The 25,393-nt window shown below is 37.1% G+C and overlaps 1 long non-coding RNA gene across 1 annotated transcript; it reads left to right on the top strand.

Annotated features, from left to right (window-relative positions):
- The first annotated feature begins 3,459 nt into the window (after positions 1-3,459).
- Positions 3,460-24,751, top strand: LOC137063043 (uncharacterized). Its single transcript, XR_010901337.1, has 3 exons — positions 3,460-3,700; positions 10,778-10,852; positions 24,108-24,751. It is a non-coding gene; the product is annotated as an uncharacterized lncRNA (long non-coding RNA).
- The last annotated feature ends 642 nt before the right edge of the window (positions 24,752-25,393 follow it).

Below are 25,393 nucleotides of genomic sequence, written 5' to 3'. Positions count from 1 at the left end.
TCAACTTAAATTACATTAAACCGATTTTAAAAATGAGTTGAATCTTATAAAAAAAAAGTTGAAAATTGCTTCTTATTTTGATTAGTTAAAGCAATGTAAAAACATATGGTCATAACTTATTGATCATAATTCTTTACAGTGTAATAGATAGCATAAATCAAGATTTAAACCATTGTGACGCTTTCAGAGGCTCAAAGAGAGTTCCCTCTCATTTCACAGCCTAAACTGAGATCTTCAACTTCATATTTAAAACATAAGTCAACAGTAAACTGCTAATGAAATATTTACAGAAAACACATTTAGAAAAATGCATGCTAACAGTTGAAATGAGTGTATGTTCTGGAAAAATGCATGTGATCTTTTAGGGATTGTTTGATAGAGCAATTCATGCCTAAGTACTATTTTAAAGTCATTTTGCAAGGACATTGGCTGTCTAGTAGGCTCACATTTTGGACTAAAATTCATCTTTATTGTTGTAAGGCTGGAAACGACATCCAACAAATTTAATGATTTAATATGTCGTGACAAACAATTCATCATCATCATCACTATTATAGTACAGAAGAGCAGAAAATAAGACAAGAGCTGGGCGGAATTTCTGCTTATAAAAATAAATGTAAGAATGTTTGGTTCTAAATACTCTACTTATCACATGAAAAGATGTTTGTATTTGCATTTGCCTAAAATATCGCGTTTGTTTTACTTATAATTAGGCTACTGTTGAATCCTGCTATTTTCTTATGTTACACATTTCAGTCGCGTTTTGAAACATATCGAAATCTCGGTTCATAAGAGAACAGACAAATCTCCTGTGAAATTAAAGTCGACGCAATTAGTTGTAACACTGCACGTGTGAGCTAAAATGTGAAAATCAATCGACAGCACGAGGATAATATTATAATTATATTAATTAAGCGAAAACCCGTAAATGCTTCTGCCCTTAAACAAAGCACTAGTCTTATCATTGTTTATTTCACTACAATTCATAAAAAACGACAAACCAAACAATAATTCCTTATAGGCAGTGAAATATATTCTGATCATAGGCTACGCAATTTTAGTTAGTATTGCTTCTTTATTTTAAGAATAATCAGTTACATGTAAAGTAGGCAGTAAACATAAATCAAAAGCATTAGATAGATAGATAGATAGATAGATAGATAGATAGATAGATAGATAGATAGATAGATAGATAGATAGATAGATAGATAGATAGATAGATAGATGCAAATAGTTTATTGTCATAAAGAAATGAGCTCAAGCTGTATTCAACTGCTCTTTAATTTAATGGTGAAAATGAAGCCTTCACCTGTCTGAAATATGTGCTAAATGAAAGAACTGTATCACTGTGTATAGTAACGATCGTATAGATCGAATAAATCTCTCAGAGTCATGATTATTAATACCCTGGTGGGAGAGCAGCGGTTGGACTGACGCGCCGCCAGGTGTCACTGTAGTGCAATAACACACGGGTCTGCGCGCGGCGTCACACGCGCGTTCGCGGTTTCCTGTCAGAATAGACAACTGTCGAATTTAACAGCTCAAGTCTGGGATAATAACCTATTGAAAAATACAATCACTAGTAATAAATACATTTCGAATTATAACATATTTTAAATAAATAAAGGCTAAAAGCACGCTGAGATTCCACATCCAAAATCCCTGCATTAAATCACCGAGATTTATTTTAGTTTATAAGATCTTTATCTCTGGAAACAGTAGATATATCACAATCTGCGTTACTTTAAAAAAATACATTTTCTCTAATTGCGGGATTCAATCTAAACAAAACCATTTTTAGAGTGTGTGTAGGCTACGTCTGTGAGTGGAAAGTGTGTGTGAGTGTGCGTCGTCGTTCTGCTAGGTATATTTCCTTTGCTTTTATGTAAATGAACGTGCTAAAATAAAAATAAAAAGATTAAACCTATATTGTCATATCTATTTTAGATAGGCTATTAGCCTACACATTATACAGCCATAGCCTGGCTATTTTATTTTAAATGCTTTCTTAAAAACTGAATTTTCTTTGACACAAAAAACAAGTTGTGATCAATAATGACAATTTTTCTGCGTTTGTTTGTTGCAAAATGAAAAAAGAAAAAAATATGTTTGCTATTTTCTCTCGTCTCCTGTGAACAGAGACATGCGCGCAAGAACTGAACATCTAACAATCAGCATGAACTCAAGACATCTGACTGAAATCAAACACACACACACACACACACACACACATCTGACGCCTGGAGCTGCTGGATTCATCTCCGTTCGACGCAATAGCTTTTAAAGTGAAATGTAAATGTGGGATTGCTGTTTTGTTAGCTAGTTGCCTTGTGCGATTAAACCATTTGATTCCCTTTAGTCTTAATTCATAATTCTACAAACAAATGATCTTGCATTCAGCATCTGATATGCACAAAACCCCACTGTTATCTTAAAAACTCAACTACGCAATCTAGACATAATGCTGTTTAATTTTTTGTGAGAAATAACCTACATGGAAAAAATCGTGCCCTGCATGTGCATACTAGGCTACCTACCCTAAACAGTATTGAATATTATAATGTCACATAGCCTATAGGATGGACACACTGAGATGCAGGCTGAACGTTTAATATTGTAGTCTAATAAACAGCTCAAGACGATTCAAAATACTCACCTGCTGAAGAGAGAAAAACTTTGAGGTGATTTGAAATTCTACAGATAAGTACAGATGAACTCCTGTAGAGCAAACAGACGCGAAACTGCCTGAGACAAACACAAAGACACAGATTACAGGCGGTCATTTCTCACAAACTCGTTTTCGTCCTCCAACGACATCCAGAATATCCTCTGAATAAACTCGTAGACCAAGATCCCACCTATAGAAGAATCGTTTTTTTTTTGTTTTTTTTTTGCACGAGACGTTGTTTTGTCTCTATGGTGTAGTCATTATGCCTTGATTTGCATATTGAGAATCACTAATTTTCTCGGTGAATCGAAATATGGCTGCACGTAACAAACAACACGACGTCATTGAACGTGACCCCCTCCGGTCCCACATCAAATCAGTGTCAAAACAATAAAAATACAGAAGAATTTGAAATATGTCATATTTAGGATAAAATTGCACTTATCCAAACTGTAGAAAATACCAACGGATATGCATGAGAGAAAACACTTAGGGATGAAGACGTGAGGATTCAGGTGAGGCACACCTGATCACGTCACATATGTTGTGCCTAGTGCAACACACACACACACACACACACACACACACACACACACACACACACACACACACACACACACACACACACACACACTCATGCACGCACACAAACAAACATATAGCGAAATCTGAGCAAGTTTACGCAATTGAATAAAATATTAATTTATCGCACGTATAATGCAGAGGTAGAAGGGGTGGATCATAAATTGCCCACTGCCCCCCTCCTCCTCCTCCTTTCTCAAGCCCACCCAAACTTGCAGGGCTCGCGCTGCACTTTCCATTCGCTCTCGCGCGCAGGCTGCCATGTGATGAAGTTCAGCTCTTCCCTCACACCTTCTCATCCTGAGGATGGAATAAGATCGTTTCAAACGACGGCGCCTCGTGCACTTTTAGCAAATTGGTCTAGAAGGATTTCGAAGATGTGATTTCTAATCGAGGATGTTCGTTAATCCGTTTTTTTTTTTTTGGTGCCATGTGGAGTCCAAGGAGATTGTAAGTACTTAATGCTTAAAAACAGGCCACGTGAAATATGTAGCTTTATAGTACAATTATTATATTATTCATAAAATAAAAAAGTATTAGGCCTATACCCATATATATATTTTAAAATGTTTTCTCAAAATGTCCTTGTCAGAAAAGGGACAGAATGTTGATAAATTCAAAAATTCTACACGTTGAAAAGGTTTTTTTTCTTTCTTTTTTTTTTCTAACATACTTAACTATTGGTTGGCAATGATTTGCTTTTAAAAAAATATTACTAAAACTAACATCGAAAGTGTTTTTGACCTGGCTGTTCAACAAATGATAACACACACATAAGTGTTAATTGTGCTCTCAGTGACGTCACGCTGGACGCTCTTAATTGCCTCAGTGTGGTTCAATTAAGAGTTACTGTTAAAGATCAGATGGCATTCTGCAGGAAAATTATATTTGATGAAGATTTAATTTGTTTTAAGAATAGCTTTTAAAATCAAGCCAAACCTTTGTGAGAGAGAATACATGATTTTAGTTTTTGTGATTTCTATTTTATCATGTGTGATTTCTATTCGGTTATCAGAAAAACGCAACAAACAAAAAAAGTTATACGTGTGTGTGTGTGAGAATGTGTGTTTGTATGTCGATTGTGTTCGGACTAAAATGACAAAATAAAACGTATTTCGAAATATTTACAAGCATATGTCGCTTTAATAAGTGGTGGAATAATTGTTAGATAATTGTGCATCCTTCCAGTGATAATATTTCAGGGTTATTTGTGATGTTAACCTATATTATATTTACTAACTGGGATCATTTTAGTCTCCTGCTGCTGCAGAAACGAACAAGACCAACTGAAAAGCTAAAATTCCTCAATTTCACGATAATATTTGTGTCATGTTGATATTATTTACAGGCCTGTTTACCTTGCAACAGATCAATAAAGTATTTCTGTAAGAGACGCGTATTCTACTCATAATAATTAATAATGATTCATAATAACAGTACATGCCTTTAAAACGATGGCGCACAAGCGGTTTCTGACTATAGGAGTTTCACTTTTGCAACTTAAACTAAACCACTGGCAGACGAGACATCTTGCAAAACGGAATATAGGCTATTTGAGTTTACAGCAGTGCCAGAACTGAAGGGGCAATAATTGCCCTCTGTGAGTGACCTTTATGCATGCAAATATGTATTTACCAAAAAAATAATATATTAGAATAGCCTGGAAATATATCAAATGTTAGAAAAGCCTACGAATTACCTAGGGGCATGTATGGGTATATTTAAGACTTTGATCAAAATTGCACACTGCAGAAATGGTGCAAACCGGTTGCGCGTCGCCTCGTGCGTCTCCAAATGGACATTTAAATTCGCCGTGACCTCGAGACCTCTGACCTCACGAGGTTTGTGCGCATTTTGGGCACTAGAGATGAGTGCGTCAGTCCTGTCATCCGTGAGCACGTCATCCGTGTGCCATAAGGACGTCATGATGTTACCCCGAGCAAGAGGAGCGAAAATGCCTCCGGATCAAACCTGCGCGCATTTTACGCATGTTACGAGAGTGTTATTTGAAACTCAAACCCAAGTACGCATGTGTTTACTCCTCAGCTTTCGCTCTGTGCCAGATGCTGCCTTTATGCCTTGCGTTTTTTGCTGCGTGCCCGTTTATTCTCTTGCATGGATACGCAGGATTTCATGCGTACCGCACTGTAAATCCAGCCGAGCCTGAGCTCCGCTTGGAATAAAAGCATCCTCGCTGCTATGGATGGACGTATAGCAGGCTCGCGCCTTGTACATTCATCTTCATCGTACATCACAAATTAAGAAGTTGTACAATTACGCGCGGGAGCCAAGTTGGATCGGATCGACCTCGTTTGGAAGGACAACAGGCAGGCTGCGAGGAACTTTCTCGGGATTTTTTAGCATGAACTAATTACTCGTATCTGGTGACTTGGAGTAATCAGGGCAAATGGGCTTTTTCACTTGTTGTGGTTCGACACATCATATGTTGGAGGCGTGTTGTTATCTTTGGTTATCTAGCTGTATGAGTGTGCTGGTCGTCATAAAGCTAGATAACCGAAAGTAAGGACCGCTTCTATCAGCATCTCAACGTGGAGCGTTAAATATGTGTGCGATGAAGAAATATAGGCGTTAGATTTGTTATTGCACGTGCAAACGCCCCAGGGTGATTTGTTTATCGTGCACTTCATACATAGGAATATTAATAAAGCCTTTGGATAAAAGGATGAACGCAAATCTCATAGGAGACAGGCAAGACAAAGGCGTAAGTTTGTTGTGGTTGTCAGCTCAATGGAACCCACGTGCGTCCCAGTATCGTTGACTCTGGACTTATTCAAGCTCCTCAAATGAAATAATTGGGACATAATGGGATGGAGGAAGGAATGGGGATGGATTGGCATAGAAACTCATCCTTAATTGATGCGGTCGAGCGCACGTGGGGGAGATGATGTGAACGCCCGTGGACCCCCATTCCCACGCTCGAGGGCAAGTGGGCAATGTCTTGTCTGGGGCAGAATATGACAGACAGCCCCGGGAGGGGGGAGGCAGGGGGGTCCAAGTGCACCCTGCTCATCTGCATCACTGTGGAGGGTGGAACAGCGGAGCTGGAGTGAATGGAGGATGCTGGAGAGCCTGTGTGTGACGGGAATGTGTAACGGGATGCTGTACTTAGACATCCACACACTCGTACTCTTAAACTATCCACGACTAGGCCGACATAGAGGCCCGAGACTAGAGCTGACAAATGATTTAGAGTCAGTCTCTCTCTCGCTCACACACACACACACACACACACACACACACACACACACACACACACACACACACACACACACACACACACACACACACACACACACACACACACACACACACACACACACACACACAATCAAGCAGCAGGCTACATATTAGGATTATCTTTTAGTGCAATTTACTTTTGTTTTTATAATGAGCTAAATATGTTTTCTATATTCAAACACTTAACTATAAACCCTGCATTTTAATATTAAGTCAATACCTTTAATTTAATATAATGTATTATATTTGTAGGTATATTTACACTGTAAAAAAATAAGTAATTTTGTACTAAAATGTAATAAAATTGCATATGAATACATTTTGATTACATTTTAGAGCAAAAGTTTATACAGTTCTGGAAAAAATTAAGAGACTTTGATATTGATTTCTGAACTTTGAGTGGTCTCTTAATTTTCCAGAGCATATATATATATATATATATATATATATATATATATATGTGTGTGTGTGTGTGTGTGTGTGTGTGTACTAAAAAGTTACATATATAAAGTGTCTATATATATATATATATATATATATATATATATATATATATATATATATACACACACACACACAAACAAACATTTCATTACATTTTAAATCAAACTTGCTTACATTTTATAGTACCTCAAATACAATATTTGAAAGACAAAATATGCCAGTTTTTTACTCAATTTAACAAAGTGATACATATGTTTTAAGTAAAAAAACGCATATTTACAGTTAAATTAGCTTTTACAGAATTTCATGTGCAAACCATCACATCTTTTTTGGATTTTATTTAAGAAATGACTTTTTATTTGTCTTCTCTGAGTGTTTTGTGCTACATTTTATTTTGTTAAGTGCAATGTGCATATACAATTTTATTAGACAAAATAACTCTGAGCCAGTGTCACCCTTCTCTCTTCTAGACGTCGTAGCCCTTGGTGTTTATGTCATATCTGTTACTGTACTGTATTATTTTGGCACACGAGTCAGTTATGATGGTCGGAATGAACTTGAATTTGACCATGAAGCACACGCTGAACTCTGAACTTTGATTCCTTTGGGACAGAGGGCATGAGAGGTCAGACAGGTCACCACTGGGGTCAGACTGAAGGCTGGAGCTAAGAAAGAAGATCAAACTTGAAACAAATCATTATTATTATTATTATTATTAAAGTATTACAGTTATACAAATGTGTTTTCAAAGTGTCCAGGGATGTTTTTACACTAGTCAAAACATTTGCCTGAACAAAATGTACTATTTTATTTAATCTTTTTGAAATTATTTAAATTGATCCCATATCTTAGGTAATTATTATTATTATTAATAATTGTGGGGTGGGGAGGATAAAAAATGACTTTTGTTAAATAACATTAATATGAAATACTGTAACATAATCACTGAAATAATGATTTAGTAGCGAGCAAGAGAGAAAGATGACAGGAATATCTGCTAATCAACCTGCAGTTATGATGTGCCCGCCCACTTTTGCCAAATCTGTCATGTGTGATGAGCTCTTGAGCTGATTGGAGTTTCCATGGAGATGATGAGGCATATGAGCTGGAGGTGCCAGTGTGTCTATAGCTGCAATAACTGTAATGAGAATCACCTTGTGTTGCTGCGCTTTAGTCATCTTACACTGATATTTCTTAGATCGTTCCCAGAGAATATTAAAATAAGAGCATAATCTGTCATCAACACTAAAGGATATTAATACTGAACCATACCAGTTATTAATCAACATAAGCTGTGAAGATGATCAGGCTAAAACAAGTCGATTATGTAGAATGAATACTGGGAGAAAATTCCCAATACCGTTATCCTGTAATTGTGTTTCCTAATATTTTTCGACAACAGCTGCAAATGACTTTGTACCTCATAAATGCTGAGCCGGCTCATTAATGTAACGAGACTGCTAATTTGCTGAGAGACTTTGATGGAGCCGCACGCCGTGCATTGATAGCAAGACAAAATAAAACACAATCAACCCACTGAACTGGTGCTAGTTTTTAGGACTAATTTAAAAAAAAAGGACAAACCTATCAAGGTATATTTCTGTTTTCGGACAAAACTCAATAGGGAATCAAATATAATTGCTTTTGCTTTGGAAAGCACCGATTTACATGATGTTCAGTGAAATATGAACAAATATATGACATAAAACCCTTCTAATCAGCGGTTCATGGGCATCTCTAAATGTCATTGTCCACCGTGGAATCGATGCCTCCTGTTTGCCACCATCTTATGGCTTTGGCAGTGGAGACTGAGAGGGCAATCCCAAAATGTCTGCTGGCACACACACACACACACACACACACACACACGTCGCGCGCTTTGCATATGTCACATCACAATAGCTGCCCGTTACCATGAATACCAATTTTCTAATTAGCACCATTTTCATTGGTTTAGCACCCTGAGCTCCAGCGTAATCACGCTGCATGGAGATCCTCAGGAGATTCGCTTTTGATGAACGTTTGTCATCTTGTGTTTTGATTCCACGTTGCATGTATAAACGGCAGCGATAACAAATATGACTTCTTTAGCTTTGTATTTCAGGCTAAATGCATTTTAAGCGCATAAATGTGAAAATTAATTCTCTGTGCACACATTTCAAACACGCTCGACGTTTCATAGCACAAACACACCAAAGAGGAATTTTGATGACTTTTAGGGAGTCACGTCAGTGGCATGCATGCAATATAAGCAGAAGAGGAATAGATAGATGGCAGGCATGAGAAACACTGTTAATTATTCATTCGCATTTAAGATATCTCATGCAACAATAGGTGCACTTGTGGAACAAATCTTTTTTGCTAGTGGCCTTTATTCTTTCTTTTCGACTACAATCCAATGCGGTCCATTAAAAGTTAATGCATAAAATGTCATTAAAAATTGCTGGTGTACACTTAAAATACAAAGGTATTTTCCATGAAGAACCTTTGAAATCCGTGGAACCTTTTTCATTGCACAAAAGGTATTTTGTTAAAGTGGGAAAATGTTCACTTGTAATTATTTTTCAGAGTGTATGGTGTAAATGTAGCTCAAACGTGGCACAAACAAAGTGAAGGTTATGGGTTCGATTCCAAAGAAATGCATATAGAATAAAATTAGGTTGCTTTAGCTAGAAATGTCTGGCAAATGTCTTTTCGTGTCTTTTTTTTAAATGCTCGGACAGTCACATCACCCTTTCCATGCCATTGACTTCCATTCATTCACATGCGAATGCCGGAAACACAAGCTCATGCAAAGAAGTTTCGCATTTTGCGCATTGTTTAGTGTTTAGTGAACTTTGCAAATTCATATCATGTGAAGACGTGCAAGCCATAGATTAGCTGAACGCAGAACGGACGCACATAAAATAACACAGGGTAAGACTATTTTACAGTGTAATTGTTACAACACCTTAAAATAAAGTGTAAATGAAAACGGTGGGGTCGACATTTTACTTTCTTGATTTATTATGGTTGCACTTTATTTTACAGTACGTGTACTTACTAGAACTTACAGTGTACTTACCTGAGAAAAGACTGGGGTAACACTTTATTTTAGTGTCATTGTTACATGTTACTAAATTATGAATAATAACATGCAACTAACCCTAAACCAAACCCTAACCCTACATGTAGTTACTTAATATTACTCCATACTTAAAAGTATAATTACAGCATAACAAAGACACCTTAAAATAAAGTGTAACCAATACTGGCTAATATAAGCTACTACAGGGGTTAAGGTTAGGTTTAGGTGTAGGTTCAGGGTTACTACCTAGTTATTGTAGTTACTGTAGTAAGTCCATATGTATACATGGAAACAGGACTGTAAAATAAAATGCTACCATTATTATTTATCACGTTGAATTTATGTTTATTTTAAAAAAAGATGTTGCAGAGTGTAACATAATATCAGGATTGTTGTAGTGTCAGTAGTAATGTCACAAAATCACGGTCACTGAAAGGTTCTTTGGGGAGCCAAAAATGGTGCGGAAAACCCTTTATTTTTAAGAAGGTATGGTGTAAATGTAGCTCAAACAGTAGAACGTGGCACTAACAGAGTGAAGGTTATGGGTTCGATTCCCAGGCAAAAGCAAATGTGTATCTTGAATACGTTTAGGTTGCTTTGGATAGAAATGCCTGGCAAATGTAAATCTAGACGTTATCTGTACCTCTGACATTGCGCTCACCATTATATATATATTAAAGCTAACGGACTAGTAGACACAGAAATGTGTCTTTATTGTGGGTGTAACGTGAAATCTCTGTGTTTCTCTCTGTGTACAGAGGCAGCTGAAGCTCGGAGTCGCCTGCAGGAGGAAGTGGAGGCAGCGCTGCCTCGTGAGGCTGATGCAACATGAGGTGAGTGGAGAGCCAGAGGGCAGAAAAAGGCATGTGAACATCCTCTGCGGACCATACACAGACACATGCACATGTGCGGGTTTGCTTAACATGCTTGTAGCATGTTTGAGATTTGTTTTCCCAGCGCACACACATACAAAAACACAAAGATGCATGCAAATGACCAGTACGGACTAACTATAAGAGAAACACTCTTTAAAATATTGCGTGGTTAAAGAAAGCGTGGTTAAAGTTGAGAGACACAATCCTATTGGTTGTAAATATTATTTTAAAGATATGTTGCAGTGTTAATCACAAAATCATTAATTTAGTTGCATCTTTCATGAATTACCCAGCTAATAGGAAACGTTCTGGCAAGGTTCTCTCAAAGTAACGCTGTTCATAGTTGTTTGGTCTTTTAATAATGTTTTATTGAAACGTTTAAGGTGGACGTTAGTCTAATTTTTTTTAAGTGTTACTGCTTGTTCCAGACCATTCAGAGAAGATTCAAAATGAACGTTCCCATAATGTTTGCGAATGGATAAAATAGAATGTTTCCTAAAAGGGATAATTCTGTCATCATTTCCTCACCAGTTGTTCCAAACCTGTATGATTTTTTTCTTCTGCTGAACACAAAAGAAGATACTTTGAAGAATATGGGTAACCAAACTTCCCCAGTGACTTCCACAGTATGGAGGGGAAAAAATACTATGGTCAATGGGGCTGTTTGGTTACTGACATTCTTCAAAATATCTTCTTTTGTGTTCAGCAGAAGAAAGATATTCACACAGATTTGGAACAATATGAGTGCAAGTAAATTATGATTTTTAGGTTTTACAATCATAAAAAAACGGTTTTAAAACATTAAAAAAAACTGGACGTTTTTAAACATCAGGTAAACATTCAGAAATAACGTTTTCAAAACGTTATGTGAACGTTAGCAAAACGTTCTTAGAATATATTTTTGTTCGCTGGGTATTTTGGCCAGAAGACTCTACAATGACGGTGTGTGTGTGAATCAGGGTGGTTTAGAAAACCAGGCCAAAGGCAACATTAAACCCCTGACCTATTTCTTCAAATCAGGTCGGTCGTATTGGACCGTTACATTAGACTCCTATTGAAGTTCTCTGTGATAGCAGACGTTAATGATGTGATATTTCGGTTGTAATTATGAAATGGGGAGTGCGTGTGAAGCGTTTCGTGTGTGTTTGCATGGAATAGGGTTAATAATAGAATAAAACAGCATGCAAATATCAATACGTAACAACAAAACAATTCCACATTAAATATATTCATATTTTTTCTACGGTTAATTTGTTGATTGTTGCACCGCTGTGCAAATATTAACAGCTCAGCTTTCATCAAAATCATGTTGTCCAAACGTAAATGTGTGTTTTTGTGTGTGAGGTGGATTTGCACGGGCTCCATCGCTCTCCTTTTTTTTTTTTCATGGTTCCCACCCAGGGAACAAAAGGCATGTGCATAATAAAATCATGCAAATGCATGCAAATTTCAAAGCCAAAATAGGGGTATGGACTTGGTGCTTTCCTTTGTGATGCAATCATCCCCCTCACTGTGTACTTAAAGTGCTGGGTTAAGCAGGAGACAAAATGCTTTGAATGGAGCAGAAAAGAGAACAAAAAAGAAAAACAGGTGTCTTTTCCTGTGCGCTAATGTTTTAAAAAAAATGTAAAATATACATAAAATCATTGCTAATTATTGCTATTTTAAAAAAAATGCATGTATACATTAGCTGTACAAGAAAATGTATATATTTATACACAAAAATAAAGGTTTTGAATTGACGAAGGACTGTTGGTTTTTTTCTTAGTGTGAAGAACATTTTAATAATCTTTTTGTGTGTTGGAAAGGTTCTATGAATGTTAGTGTAATATAATATTACATTCTCAGAGCAGATTTATGTTTGACTTTAAGTGGTGATAAAGAACCAGCGCAAAATGTTTTCATATTTAGGCCACGTTGTAAACGTCTGTCCTTTGGCGTGTTAAGCTGCGTACAAACACAAAGTGGGTCTTCATACTCCAGACGAGAGGGGCTTCTCTCTCAGACACAATATGGCGAGATGTGCACGGGCCCAGCGTGCAGACAGACGCCTCACAAGCTTCTTATAATGCGTGTCGACATTAACATTCTTGCATGTCTAATGCCGGGCTCGCAGCAGACACACAGTGTCCGGAGAGCGTGTGAATGGGGCCGTTATAGACAGCGCCGTCTTAATGATTTATTAATCTGCGCGGGCCTCATTTGAATATCGGAGCCTGGATGCTGAGCAGCTCTGCTGGGCAGATGGGCCGACTGCAGACGTTCAGTGCTGTGAGTGTGTGTGTGTGCGCCAATGTCGCAGTGCTGACGGCCATGCATGACCACAGAAACACACACACTGCAGAGCTGCATGCTATTTCAAAAAGCAAAGTGCCTTCACACAGTTCATGCAGTGAGTGTTTTCAGTGGTGTGTGTTAATCAGTTGACATGCTCATGAATTGAAGTGTCATTTTGAATAGATTGATAAACTGCCGCATTAGAAATTAAATTGAATGGGCAATGCAAACAATCTTTATTGACTGCGTTTTAGAAGATGCATTGAGAATCAGCCCAACAGATATCATGTTTTCTTTTCCTCTGTGTTAAATGGGCTTCGGTTCCAGTGTGCGAAACTGGATCTAATTTTGCATGCTCTATAATTCCAGGATAACTTTAAGCCCATTTTACCCAGGCAATGCAATGTTATGTGAAAGTGTGTATCCAAATCATTGATAAAACATGGCTGCATGAATTATGTGTACCAATATAAGTGAACAGAAACCATTTTGTGTATGTTCTGGTACAGTATAGCTACAAGCAGTGCTTAAATGTAACTGATAAACTTATTTCCATTTTACAGTATTCAAAAATGCTCTACCGGTAAAAATTTGGGGTCAGTAATTTTTTTAAAACTAATATTTAATTTGTCAAGGACACCTTAAAGTGATCAACGTATATATTATATTATACGGTCACGGATCATTTTAAGGTGTATATATATATATATATATATATATATATATATATATATATATATATATATATATATATATATATATATATATATATAAAGTATTATCAAAAAATAATCAATTCAGTTTTTTTTAGCTTTCTGTCAATCAAAAAAATCCTGGAAATGTATCAGCTTTCACAAAAATATTTATCAGAACATCGTTGATAATCATCATATTAGAATGATTTCTGAAGGATCATGTGACACTGAAAACTGAAGTAATGATGCTGAAAATTCATCTTTGAATCACAGGAATAAATTACATTTTTATATATTACAATTGTAATATTTTTTACACAATATTAGTGATTTTACAGTATTTTTGATCAAATAAATATAGCAGTAGTGAGCATTAGAGGCAAGGTAAAACATTACAAAAATCTTACCGACCCTAAACCTTTAAATGGTAGTGTGCATTTAAAATGTATGCATTTGAATGATTTATGTAGCAATGCAACATATCCCTTGCAAATGGCAATTCTACAAGGTTACATGAGCGGTGAAAGGGTCTGAACATTGTGAATTATAAACTATATTTAATGCATGAGGATATATTCAAACTTTTGTTAAAGTGATGAATATTGTACTTCCTCTTTCGATGCTCATATTAACAAGAATATTGATGACTATTGAGCATACTTATGCATATTTATTCTTGTGTTGGTATGTATATGTGTAAAATCTGATAAACAGTAATATGATGTGCAAATACACGCAAATCCAAATGTGACAAGAAAAGCCATTTTCAGCTTTTAAACCCTCTGCTAAAATTATATTAGATTACTAAGAAGCATTTTCACTTGATAGTCTCAGAAAACCTTTTACACTCGACAAATAAAAGATGTGCAGATGGTGTTTCAAACACATGTTCTGAACTGAAACACAAATTATTTTAGGTTTGGGATGCTTTTTTACAATACTAAAGTTCGAGTCCCTACTCTTAACGTCTCTCTCTGTTGAAGTGAGTGGCGATTAAGCGGCGATATTTCAACCCTATGAGAGACACTGCTCTCTCTTGGGTCCCATGATGGAGTTCTGTGTTAAGAGTGGTGATGGAGAGAAAAAGTGAAGGAGGGGAGGACAAATTGGAGGGGGCTTACGGTGGCCCAGTCAAAGGGTCCATTGTGCTGGGGCGAGGAGCAGAGTTAATCAGGAGACCCAACAGTAATCAACGGTAGAGTTTGGGTCGGACAACTGCTTGGGTAAACATCCATTGTTCTTGGGCTGAGGTACCAAACAATGCCAGCATTGTCCCCGGGTCTCTCATTAGGGTGTGCTGGGGGTTACGAGCTCTCGGCTCGGGCTGTTAAGAGCCTCGGAAGCGGATGGGAACCAGAGGGGTAAAGCCGAGTGGAGGGGGAGAGGAACAGGCCTCTCACAGTCCCTTCGCCACAAAACCTTTTTGGCCATGGGCCGCACAAGCCGCAGGAAAGAGAGAAAGGCCAAGCTTGTCATGACATCTTCACGTCAAAATCTCACGGAAGGCTCTCGCCCGAGAGGGGGGTGGGGTGGACGTTCACAACAAGAGAGGATGATGTCAAAATCAATTAGAGAAAGGAAGTTATGCCCATCTATAACCGATATCAATAAAATCCAGACAGTGTCTTCATAAATATATCTCATTTTCACTTTGTAGCCATTTAAAATTAGTTAATTATAGCAAAACACCATGTGAGGCTCTTAACTTAAAAAACAACAAAAGCAAAAGCTTAGGCTACTATTTATTAGACAATCTTCAATAGCTAAATTATAAAATGTATCCTATGAATAATAAAAACCTCAATAAACTGCCAAGCTTCACTGTGTAGCTACACCATGTGGGGCGGGTTTAACTTTTAAAAATAACTTTAAAACCGACAAAAACAAAACCTATAGGAAATATTCAATCATTTTTAAAATGTAACCTATATTAGTAATTACCTCACCTAACTACTGAGCACCCGCAGGCCTATGTGTTTGTTTAAAACTTAAAAAATGTCCTTAATAAAGAGAATACACTAAAAATCCGTTTTTCAAAACGTGTTTTTACCTCACCCAGATTAATTGTAAGCGTATAATATTATTGTAGAGATGTCGGGGCGGATTTGCCGGGAATTTGCATACTTCCATCATTCGTCATTACGTCATGTCCGTCCGTGAGCCTCCTGTCTGACAGCTGTAAGTCTTCTAGTAGTTGTGGAAAATGAAATCTGAATCACGTTGTTTAAATATTTTCTCCCGTTGCTTTTGGCTCACTATGGGCTTCTCCCCATTCTTCTCCCTTGACTTTATCAGACTTTATGTCTCCACGTCCCCCCGACTGTCTCATAGACAGTAAAAGATTGCCTGCGAGCGTCTCCTCAGGTCTATACGGTAATTTCTCAACTGTGCGACAGAGTCGCGTTGGTTATGACGCAATAGTTAGCCTATTTTTACAAAAAACAGCTTCTGCGGGGCGATAGTGTAAGATACAAGGTAACGGAGCCTTTTATGCATTGTCGTGTTTCTTTAGAAATAAACAATGGACAAATGGAGTCTTTAAACGCCTCAGATGTAAAGTTATTCACTGTCAAAGTGACTCAAAAATGAATGGGAGTCAATGGGATGCTAACAGCAGGTGATGGCTTGGTTAGCAATGGCCGCCCCTATGGGTGGAACGCTTTCCGAGCGCTAGATTACCCCCTTGGCAAACAACGTTCCTCCGTAAGTAACTTGCAGTTGTACAATTCAAACACTAGAGGGCCGTTACAGGTAATGTTACATAAATGGGCATTAACATACAATGTTGTGCCTACATACTAGTGGTTGTTTTACATACGTCTTTAAATTTCAATTTAATTAACATGATGATTTTTCATGTGGGCAGAAGTGAAAATCCTGTTCACTGAAATCAAGATAAAGATTTCTTATCAGTTGTCTCAATCTCACGTTTGTATGTGCCCATGTGAGCACTGCTGCAGAGTTAGATTTTACTTTGTACACTCTTTACATTTCGAGAGCAGCAAAACAGTTCTGAGTGGTAGGCTATTAACTCAAGATTCTTCATATTTGTAATGTTTCCTATTAACTAGCCTATGAATCATACACATATTCAAACTAAAGGTTCATATGTCAGAAGGATGACTATTAACAACATTGTAACGTCCAAGATAGCATACATTTGGCTATAGCCTATTCACTATCCAAAGTATGTGAAATAGTGATTCCTCTACACACTTTCTTCATGTCTCTCTCTCTCTCTCTCTCTCTCTCTCTCTCTCTCTCTCCCCCCCCCCCCCAGGTTAACCCCATGAGGACACATTTTTCCCACAAAGATGGGAATATCCAAACTCCTTGTACTCGTTGCCAAATTTTTTTAGTCCCAATGAGTAAAATAGCTTATACATCTCATTTAGTGGTGTTTTGTAAATGTAAAAACGCAGAATGTTTTCTGTTATGGGTAGGTTTAGTGTAGGGGGAAAAGAATATACAGTTTGAACATTATAAAAATCATTACATCTATAGAAAATCCCCATAAAACATGAAAACACTACGTGTGTGTGACCACCTGATTTCTGGACCTTCTGAATTATAGATTCATCCTTTTGGATGGACGAATCTGGGTGCCAGCTGTACACCTTTGGCACGCATTTACAGTGTCCCATTCTAGCCTCTCAGCAGAGAGAGAAAGAGAGAGAGAGAGAGAGAGAGAGAGAGGTCGATGTAACACTCTTCCATGAAGAAAGCGTGTTACTGTAATTAGACAGCGGACGAGTTTGGCGCAAGGATAATTTCCCCTCCCCAAACCCTTTCATCTTCCTGTTCTCTCCCCCATCTAATTTTACATAATAGTAAGACACGGTAGGCATAAAATCTCTCCTTAAAGTCATGACATGGCCTCTATATGTGTGCTTAATGAGTATATATGTGCTGCAAATGGGGGTCTTTTGTTCGTTTTAGAATCTGGGAAATTTCTGAGCACTGCGAACCATTTATCTACTATTTTGTGTGTGAGAAAATGGACGCTCTTTCGTTCCATTGCTTCAGTCGGTGGTATCTCTGTTATCTCAGAAAGCACATTGGGTCGTTCTTGTGGGGATAAAATTCGGATAGTGTGTGAAAGGGGAAAAGAGGAACTAGCGTCCGCCACCCTGAGCCATTAAACAAGGACAGTGCTCAGAGAAAGGGAACTCGGCACTCTGGTTTGTGATTAGCTGTCTTGCTAGAGATATTTTGAGGTTCGCTGGTCTCAGATAATGTTCCCTAATGAGTTCACATGAGCTTATAGAGGTCTCACCAAATCCTGCATGATACAATGTAAAAGACTACATAAGGCCCAGTGTCAGCATACCAAAAGACATTCTTCCTAATTTCAATGCTATGGCATTTCGATTGGACTGTGCTTGTTGTTACAGTTTTTCTCAATCGCTTTGGTTCAGTTCTTAAATGTTTTTTATTTTATTTTTATTAATAAACAATTAGTGTTCACATCAGATTTGAATTTCTTACGGACTTCAGCATCCGTTTCGGCACATAATACCTAAATGCATATTGTTTGATCAAAACTGATGAGTTGATTCTCAGGGAAATTTTCAAGCTTTTCACAACTTTTAAACATTCTTTCATTGCGTGAGGCATCACATGCAAAATGATCCAGTTATCAAAATCGGTCAGACATGCATGTATATTACATAAATATCTGACATGGAATGTTTGTAATATCTGCAAAACTAGCAAATGGCCCACCATTGTAATTAAATAGGAATCCCAATCTTATCAATTAACCAATCAAGTTTGGCAGCATATATATTGAGTTTCCCAGCACAATTACTATTTTGAAACGCGAAGGAACGTCACAAGCACATCAGCAGCCACAGCAGTACTGTATAAATACTTCTGTATGTATGCAGTACATTTATTTTTGTTGAAATGTGGTACATGTACACTGAAAACTCACAGTTGCAGAGGAAGAGCAATAGAAAGATATGCAAGAATGAGAGTGTAAATATGAACAAGCAACTGTGAATTTTTAGTTTACATATAACATTTCTGCAAAAATAAATGCTCTCAACAAAAAAATCTTTTGACCAGTGTGGCTCACTTACTGACAAAAACACTTTTTTATTTTAGTGGCATTGGCCAATTTTAATGAGCTAGGTTTTGAAGCATGAATTGAATGTATTGAGTGAGTTATATTGCGGAACAAATATTTAAGTCTGATAAAAAGTTATGAAATCTTGAATTCTTTACATTAATGTGCATTGATGAATCACCGTTTTAAAAGTGTTTAGTTCATGAAAACAAGGATTTCTCTTTAGATTTTTTTCTTTCCGTCTTTTTGAATAATGTGCATTTCACAACAATATAATAATTATTATTAAAAAATAATAATAATTATTATTATTAAAGGTGAACTATGTAGTATTTTTGCAGTAAAATATCCAAAAACCACTAGGCCAGTGTTATATATTTTGTTCAGTTGAGTACCTACAATATCCCAGATGTTTCCAACTATTTGTAAATTGTGAGAAAATTTACTATTTTAACTAAGGACAAGGACGTTTCAGCATTGCATTTGAGAGAGTCGCCTGTCAATTGCGTCATATCTGCGTTACCCTCGGTTTCGGCTTTTATTTGGCAGGAGCGCTTTACTCTTAGCAGTGTGAACAACTGAACGCACGGATTAAAGTCATAACATCGTTTTGAACACACTTAAATGTATCTAATATGATAAACAGAGCTACATTACCTCAAAATCATAACCGGAAGAACGGATCTGTGCAGGCGCTCGGCGAATGTGTCTCGTCCCGTCATAATAAAAGTCCCGGTATTCGCGAGGCGGGTATTTGTTTAACAATCGCTCCAGCAGCTGTGCTCAGGTCCATAACACTCGGTCCTGCTCTGCTTTAGACTACAGTAACGTTAATAACCGCATGCATGAACGTGATTTCTGCCCGAGTCCTATTTTCCACCGGCTGTGATGAGAAGACCACATCTCCCAAGATGCTGCGCTCACACATTGCGTCATCAAACTACGCTTTGTTTTGAATAGGCGCCCTCCAGTGGACGGAAAGCTCCATAGTGCACCTTTAAAAAAACTGTTAATTTAATTTTAAAATTTCCTAAAATTGTATGTATGTATATATATATATAAAGTTGAAGACTGGAAAAATGTTGTCTGGTCTGATGAGTCTCGATTTCTGTTGAGACATTCAGATGGTAGAGTCAGAATTTGGCGTAAACAGAATGAGAGCATGGACCCATCATGGCTTGTTACCACTGTGCAGGCTGGTGGTGTAATGGTGTGGGGGATGTTTTCTTGGCACACTTTAGGCCCCTTAGTGCCAATTGGGCATCGTTTAAATGCCACGGCCTACCTGAGCATTGTTTCTGACCATGTCCATCCCTTTATGACCACCATGAACCCATCCTCTGATGGCTACTTCCAGCAGGATAATGCACCATGTCACAAAGCTTGAATCATTTCAAATTGGTTTATTGAACATGACAATGAGTTCACTGTACTAAAATGGCCCCACAGTCACCAGATCTCAACCCAATAGAGCATCTTTGGGAGGTGGTGGAACAGGAGCTTCGTGCCCTGGATGTGCATCCCACAAATCGCCATCAACTGCAAGATGCTCTCCTATCAATATGGACCAAAATTTCTAAAGAATGCTTTCAGCACCTTGTTGAATCAATGTCACGTAGAATTAAGGCAGTTCTGAAGGCGAAAGGGGGTCAAACACAGTATTAGTATGGTGTTCCTAATAATCCTTTAGGTGAGTGTATGTATATATAATAATAATATATATATATATATATATATATATATATATATATATATATATATATATATATATATTTTTTTTTTTTTTTTTTTTTTTACTTCTTTCTGTAAAGTGAAAGGTTTTTCACTTCCTGTTGTTGTGACCTCACAGCTGGTATTTGGCATGAGCTGAGAGATAAACATTAATTATGACATCACTTTCTCAAGCTGGCTCTGTTTTGACTGCTGTATAGTGTATTCAGACTTGAGAAAATGACATAAGCTAGCAAAGCACAAAGAAAAGAAAGGTGTGTGTGTGTGTGTGTGTGTCGTCCGAGGGGGTGGTGTTACACTACACCAGTGTTGTATGCGTTATGCTGGATTAGAGTGGACAAAAGTATGCAAATATTGTTGCTCAGTTCTTACAGGCTTTGTGAGACAGTTTGACAGAGAGTAAAAGGAGACGAGATGCATTAGAGGTTTCGTCACCATCTGCGATGCTAACCTTGGGAAACTGTACCCTAATTAGCATAAGAATAATTGATACATTAAATTAGTCTTACAATGTCAGGGTTGTGTACGAGACGTGTACAGATGCACACAAAGGGTAATAAAACACACAATTTGAACTATGATCAATTGTATACATAAATAAAAAAACAACAATACATTTTTAAACAATACAAGAATAAAAGAACCAGTGAAACCAACTAAAACAAACTAAAACTTTTAGATTTTAAAAAGAGAAAACACTAAGGTCTGGTTTCACAGACAGGGCTTTGGTTAAGCCAAGATTAGGATTTAGTTCAATTAGATAAATCTCTATCAATTCTATCTCTTAAAAGATAACATAAATCCAGCTTTTTCTTTGTCCAATGCATCAGACAAGTGTGTGATAATCTGAGAAGAATCAGGAGACCATAAGCACTTTATATTCGTAATGTTTGAGATATTTGTGAATCAGCTGCATCAAGCAGATTTGTGCATTACACACACGCACACGCAAATGTCGTGTTTCCATGTTTTATGGGGACTTTCCATAGGCGTAATGGATTTCATACTGTACAAACTGTACATCCTATCCCCTTACACTGCCCCTGCCGCTAAACCTACCCATCACAGGAAACATTCTGCATTTTTACTTTCTCAAAAAAACTCCTTCTGTGCGATTTATAAGATGGTTTCCTCATGGGGACCTAAAAATGTCCCCACAAGGATAAGGATTTCGGATATTGCCATCTTTTTGGGGACATTTTGTCCCCATAACGTGGGGATTACCAGGTCGCACACACACACACACACACACACACACACACACACACACACACACACACACTCTCTTTTTCTCTCTCTCTCTCTCTGAAAAGATAGCGGTGGTTAGGTGTGAAATCATGATGTGTTAACAAGACTGACTCCTTCTGTGAGCAGCACACACACACACACACACACTCAGATTCATAACCCTTAAAATAGCATTTGTACCTGTAAAAGCTTCTCACATTGGCTTCGCAATCCAGAGGCGTTTCATTCACCTGACACAACACAGGGTCTGTTGAGATGGAAAAGCATGCAGCATTAAGTATTTTTTTTGATATATTTATCCTGACCATAATGAAAGCGAGAATTAAAAGCGATCGCTTTCCCTCGTCATGATCGACGATGGTTTAATTTCACTCAGAAATGAATATTTCCGCATCTCATTCCCAATGTCTAATGTAATGGCTGAACATGGCAAGTTCGCCATAGCCAAAGGCCAAATGGACTCAATTTTTCAGGATAGAAATCATTTTAAAATAAGGCAAACGTCAAGGGATAGTACTAGAAAATGAGTTTCTGCTGATCTGTCATGCTCATATTTGTCTTCTGTGGAAGTGGATAGCAGTACATCAGGAATTCAGTTTCCTCTTCTAAACTTCCTCCTGAGTTAATCACAGCGTGTTCATTAATTATAAGGAAGCTCAGCGTATGTGCCGTGTGGATATGAACATCATACGGTTTTTAACTAGAACCGCCACATGTGAAGTGGGATCCAATTGCTGTATTCACAGTTTACTAACAAAATAACAAAAGATAAATCCAGTTACAGAGAGAGACAGAGAACTGACAACAAGACATTCACAGTGGGAAACACCAGATACTGAAGCACTGGGGCAAGTTCCACCAAAAATGAACATTCTGTCATCATTTATTCACCCTCGAGTTGTCTTCCTCAAGAATGTTTGTAACAAAGCAGATCTCGGCAGCCATTGACTACCACAGTATTTCATTTTCCTACTACGCTAGGTAGCCAATGGCTTCCGAGATCTTCTTGGATACAAACATTCTTCTAAATATCTTCCTTTGTGTTCAGCAGAACAAAGAAACTCATACAGGTGAGTAAATGATAGCAGAATTATCATTTTTGGGTGAACATGTTTAGCTGCTTACCCCGAGGACATCCAAGATGTAGGTGTGTTTGTTTCTTCAGTAAAACACAAATTCATACTTACCTCCAACCATTGCTCGTATAATGCATGTCAGTGAGGTGTTTTTCTATGATTACCACTATAAGAGTAAAAAACAACAACATACAAACGAATCCATATTAAACCCTGTGGCTTGTGGTGACACATTGATGTCTGAAGACACAGGCGATGGGTTTCTGCGAGAAACACAACAGTATTTATGGTATTTCTTTACCTTATATCAGATGAATTTCATCAAGTATTCCCAACACCATTACTTCCGCCGGAAGAAGGTCAAAACAACGGCGCGATCATAGATGTGTGTACATAGATGCCTAATTCGACCAATCTGCGCAGGCACTAATAAATAATTCTATATATACATCTATGACCGCGCCGTTGTTTTGACCTTCTCCAGCGGAAGTAATGGTGTTGGGAATATTAGATGAGATTCGTCTGATGTGAGGTAAAAAAATATATATATATACTGTTGTGTTTCTCGCAGAAACCGATCGTTTTGTGTTTTCAGACATCAATGTGTCGCCACGAGCCACAGGGTTTAATATGGATTCGTATGTACGTTTTTTTTTACTCTTATAGTAGCAATCATAGAAAAACACCCCATTGACATGCATTATAAGACTGGCACAGTGCAACGGTCAAAGTTAAAAATATTAGTGTGTTCTACAGAAGAAACAAACACCTACATCTTAGATGCCTTGTGGGTAAGCAGATAAACGACATTTTTACATTTTGGGTGAACTATTCCTATAAGGAAAGGCTAACTAGGAACAGGTGAAGATAATCAATCACTATGGCAACAAACAAGGGTAACTATAGAAATGAAGTAAAACAGGAACTAAACACAGGACGTGAACACTGTGAACAGAAATACACTTCAGAGTCAAAATATCAAAAACAAGAAACAAAATCAGGGAACATGTATAAACATGTCATAGCAAAAATCAGGTAGCATGCATATATTTTGATTTTGTAACTGTTTGTACGTTGCATTTATAGCACTTTGTGTTTTTTTTTTGTCTTTCTAGGGTTGGCAGACAAATGAAGGATGATAAAGGAATCATGGGAAGAACTTCAGTGATTGTGAAAGGAACATCAATCAGAGCTCACAGATCATCTTAAGAAGATGCTTCAATCACAAGTGGTAAAATATATAAAATAAAATAAATCTTACAAATAATGTGTATTTTATATATATTAGTGCTGTCGAATCGATTAATCGCGAATAATCACATCTGAAATAAAAGTTTACATAATATGTGTGTGCTGTGTGTAATTATTATGTATATATAAATATACACACATGCATGTATATATTTAAGATTTTTTATATATATACATATCACATAAATATAAATACAGCATGCAAATATTTCTTAAATATATACATGAATGCGTGTGTATTCAAATATACATATTAATTATACACAGTACACACACACACACACACACACACACACACACACACACACACACACACACACACACTCACACACACACACACACACACACACACACACACACACACACACACACACAATGTAAACACAAACTTTTATTTTGGGTGCAATTAATCGATTTGACAGCACTATTTCTGTAAATATAAATATATTTAATGAGTTTATATGTCTGTATGATATACATGTCTGTAAAAATATTTGCAAATTAAAAATAAAAACTGATATTTGATTAAAACACGTTCATGTTTCTTATTTATGCCATTCTTCAGGTGTGATGGCCCAAATATCACCGATCATAAGAGCATGTCAGTTTTCATGAATGAATGATATCAATCTATCCTTCATACTTCAATACACTATATGGTACAAAAACAGAATAAAACTGAATGAAACAAAAGCTTTTATTTTGCATTTATAAGAGGGTACAGTTTGGATATCTTTTTTTATTGCTCATCATATGCAGGTGGTTTTAAGGGGAGGGGCATATTCATACTAGATAGTGTTTGATTGGTCAGCAATTTCCATATGCCCCTGTGAAGTTATAATAAAATTAACGTTAATAATATAAGAAAAAAATTCTATATGCAGAAAAATTCTATACTAAATGTTTTAGGACTGCTTTAACATGCATTTCAAATTGTTCAGCAAATACATTTTTTTTGTACACCAAACTTTTAAAAACATGACTGTGTTGTGGTAGACATCGGGGGGTCTACATTCTGACTCAAATATGTTGGAAAACCATAGTCCACCATTGAAAAACATAGTCCCTAGATAATTAACATAACATTATAAATTATTAAGCGATATCAGCATGAGTGAGTCGAGAGAGGCGCTCTCGCTCTAGTATCTGG

Source organism: Pseudorasbora parva, chromosome 23 (assembly GCF_024679245.1).
Source record: "Pseudorasbora parva isolate DD20220531a chromosome 23, ASM2467924v1, whole genome shotgun sequence".
Lineage (NCBI taxonomy): Eukaryota > Metazoa > Chordata > Actinopteri > Cypriniformes > Gobionidae > Pseudorasbora > Pseudorasbora parva.
Note: the sequence above shows the minus strand (reverse complement) of the source record. Positions and strands in the feature narration are given on the sequence as shown.